The 3,336-nt window shown below is 41.0% G+C and overlaps 1 non-coding gene across 1 annotated transcript; it reads left to right on the top strand.

Annotated features, from left to right (window-relative positions):
- The first annotated feature begins 2,946 nt into the window (after window positions 1–2,946).
- Window positions 2,947–3,053, top strand: LOC145118084 (small nucleolar RNA R71). Its single transcript, XR_013713068.1, has one exon. It is a non-coding gene; the product is annotated as a small nucleolar RNA R71 (small nucleolar RNA).
- Window positions 3,054–3,336: the final 283 nt, after the last annotated feature.

Genomic DNA, 3,336 nt, shown 5'->3' with positions numbered 1-3,336 from the left:
AAACTCGTCGAGTCCATGTGGAGACTCGGGGAGTTATGGTTATAAAAGTAGAAAAGTCGTGTTTTTTCACATGGACTCGTTGAGTTCTATATGTGTACTCGACGAGTCTATCGCTGGATGTACCGAAAATTGCTTCTGCTTCGAGGTCCGTTTCTAGGATGTTTGGGTAATATCAAAGTGACACTCCCTTCATTTTTCCTCAGTAAATAAGCACTCTTTAACCCCTTTCATTATCAGACTCATACTCAGACTCAAAACTCCTATTTCTCTTTTCTAAACTCGACTTCTCTCGTATTTTTTCTTGCTTAATCTTGACTCTATATTCTTGCAATCATCCCTCATCCTCAAACTGAAAAGACCAAAAACAAACACATGTAATAGAAAAGGAATACAATTAAAAGTCCTACATAATCCCTAATTACTACAAGTTTCAAACGTCAACCAAAAGAAAAACAAACCAAACCAAGCAAAATAAAAATTGTCTTGAAACAAAACACACAAATAAAAACCAAAATCGATAGTTAATCTTAGTCTTCTTCATCATCTCCATCCCCATTTCCGCTTCCCCCGGCTCCACTCCATCTCGCATTTACCCTTTCTTCCTAATTCCTAATATGCGAGTACCCGGGTCCGTCCATCGGTGGAATGTGCATGTGGTTCATCATATGGGCAAGAGCCATATAATTGTAGTTTATACCTTGTCCAATATCATCTTCAAACCGTCTCAACTCCACATTGTACCAATCCATTGGTAATTCTTCTTCCACCGGGATTACTAGTGGGTCTTCATGTGCACGATCTTGTCTAGGCCTAACCCGCCTACCCGGTTCCTCGGGAGCTATCACATCATCATCATCCGGGATTGCAAAGTGACCACCACCATAATCTTCCATAATTCTTGCTCTCCTATAAAGCATAACACTAAATGGAGGTGTTGGTAACATAGTCAACATGCTCCCAGCTCCTCTCTCCAACACACCATACGACCTTGCTAATAGAGAAACAAACATACCCCCATTTATTTTGGAAGTAGTCCTATTCTTCACCGCTCCCTCTCCCAAATACTTCGCCAAACAATAAGGAAGATTGCAAAATGTATTTGGCATAATAATGCACCACAAGTAGAAGATATCAAGGGTCGGGACCTTGTCGTCATCTTTCCACATGTTTATGGTACTAGCAATCAAGCGGTGAATCAAACGGTGAATGGGGGATCTTATGCTCCCTTCTTGAGCCGCCGAAGGAATGTAGACTCTATTCACTATTGTATTCCAACAATTTGCACCAACTGTTCCCTCTGGAAGATCTTTGTGAAAGTTCTCCAAAAACAACCCGCAAGCTTCAGTCATAACCTCAGATTTATCATAGATGCCCAATCTCCAACCCAACTCCGCTATGTTTCATTCACGGTATTCACCTCGAAGGCAGAAAGTTAAGACATTTTGATTATAAAAATCACTCCCACCCCAGAATGATACCGTGGCAAAGAACTCTAGGCAAAGCTCTCGGTACACTGGTTCTTGAATTTGGAACAACCTCCTCCAGCCATTGCAAGTAATTGAGATCCCATTTTGAACAAAAACCTTAGTCAAATAAGGATTGAATGCCTCCGTCAAACCCACTTGACCCATCCATTCCCAGTTCAGTTCATTCGCCACGTAAATATCCTTTCCCTTGAGTGTCTCGAGCTTCTTCTTCCACCTAGCCAAAGTGGGCTTTGAAACGACTTGTGGAAAATTAAACCACGAGAATTCCCCTCGGCTTCCCCTTGAGCTTTGGCCTACTCTAAACATTTTATGCAAAATCAACACAAAACAAAACCACAAAACCACAAAACCACAGAAACATTAAAAATTAAAAATCTGGACAGTTACGGCATGGACTCGTCGAGTCCATGAACAGACCCGGCGAGTCAGATGAACTGCTCGCGGAAATCAAACCTGATTCGGAACAAATCAGACATGTATACTCAAAATTTGTTTCAGGGGTTTGTCTAGGGTTGTATACCAAGTGTTAATTCACAAAAATTTCAATTATAACACTCTAAATTGACCAAAATCGAAACCATAAAATTCATGTCAAGTTCAAAAATCGGGAATCTAACAAATTATGGCATTACACCACCAAAGATCAAAACTTTAACATAATTATGGGTGAAAGTGCTAACCTTTTGGCAAGAAATTGGAAGAAAGCACAAAATTTGAAGATGGTCGCTTGCGAGGAAGTTGCTCGTCGAGTGGGCTGTGGTGGCTGATAGAATGAATAAAGTTTACCTATTAGAGTAAAAACCCTAATTTACAGAGTTTAAAATTGAGAATAGAGGCCTGCTGATTTCTCATCATTGCTTGTTGTTCCCTTATTGCCGCTTCGGTATCATTGTGTCTTTTGTTGGATGCGACTACAAATTGCTTTAGCATGTCTTCAAGATCCATTTTCTTTTCTTGCACCGGCTCCTCCTTTTGATAGAAACATCTAGTTTCTAGCCTATACTTCTCCTCCTTTGCCTTCTTGTGCTCGTCATATGGTAGCCACTCTTTTTTCGGTTTTTGCCAATCCTCGTCATATCTATTGCCACTTGAGTAACATACTTGCACTTTCCGGTTCCCATGTTCGTCTAGATCACAATATTTAGTAAGGTGAGGCCCGTTACAATTTTCATATCCCACCCGAATGGCATGGATGGATTGATCCATCTTTGTCATTCTTCGGTCCATACTTTCCAATTTAGCCATCACGGCTGCCATACTATCATTGACTGAGTTCACCACCCCTCGAGCTGGGTCGTTCCTTGGATTATGATATTCTCTAGAATGCTTAGAGAATTCTTCAATTAGCTCCTTTATAACACTTGGATTTTTCTTCATGAGTTGTCTTCGGGAATCAAGGAGTTGCCTAGTCGTCACGTTTACTCCATCATAGAAAATGGAGACCTCTTGCTGAATGTTAAGATCATGGTGAGGGAAATTCTTTAACAGGACTTTGTACCTTTCCCATGCCTCATAAAGTGACTCTCCCACTTCTTTTTCAAAGTTTGCAATTGCCTTTTTCAATTTCGATATTTTGGAGGGAGGGAAAAATTGATCTATGAATTCTTCACGCATTTTAGCCCATGTGGTGATAGATCCCGGAGGGAGTGATTTCAGCTAATCTTTCGTGGCTCCCTTAAATGTAACTGGTAGCATACGAAGCAAGACAGTCTCGCGAGGTACATTAGGGGTGTTAAAGTAGTCGGCTATGTCGTTGACCTCCTCGATATGCTTGTATGCGTCTTTGTGATCTTTCCCGTAGAATGGGATTTCCTTGAGTTGGGCGAGTATGTGACCTTTTAGTTCAAAG

Source organism: Lactuca virosa, chromosome 5 (genome assembly GCF_052849685.1).
Source record: "Lactuca virosa cultivar CGN04683 chromosome 5, Lactuca_virosa_CGN04683_v6, whole genome shotgun sequence".
NCBI classification, from domain to species: Eukaryota; Viridiplantae; Streptophyta; class Magnoliopsida; order Asterales; family Asteraceae; genus Lactuca; species Lactuca virosa.
Note: the sequence above shows the minus strand (reverse complement) of the source record. Positions and strands in the feature narration are given on the sequence as shown.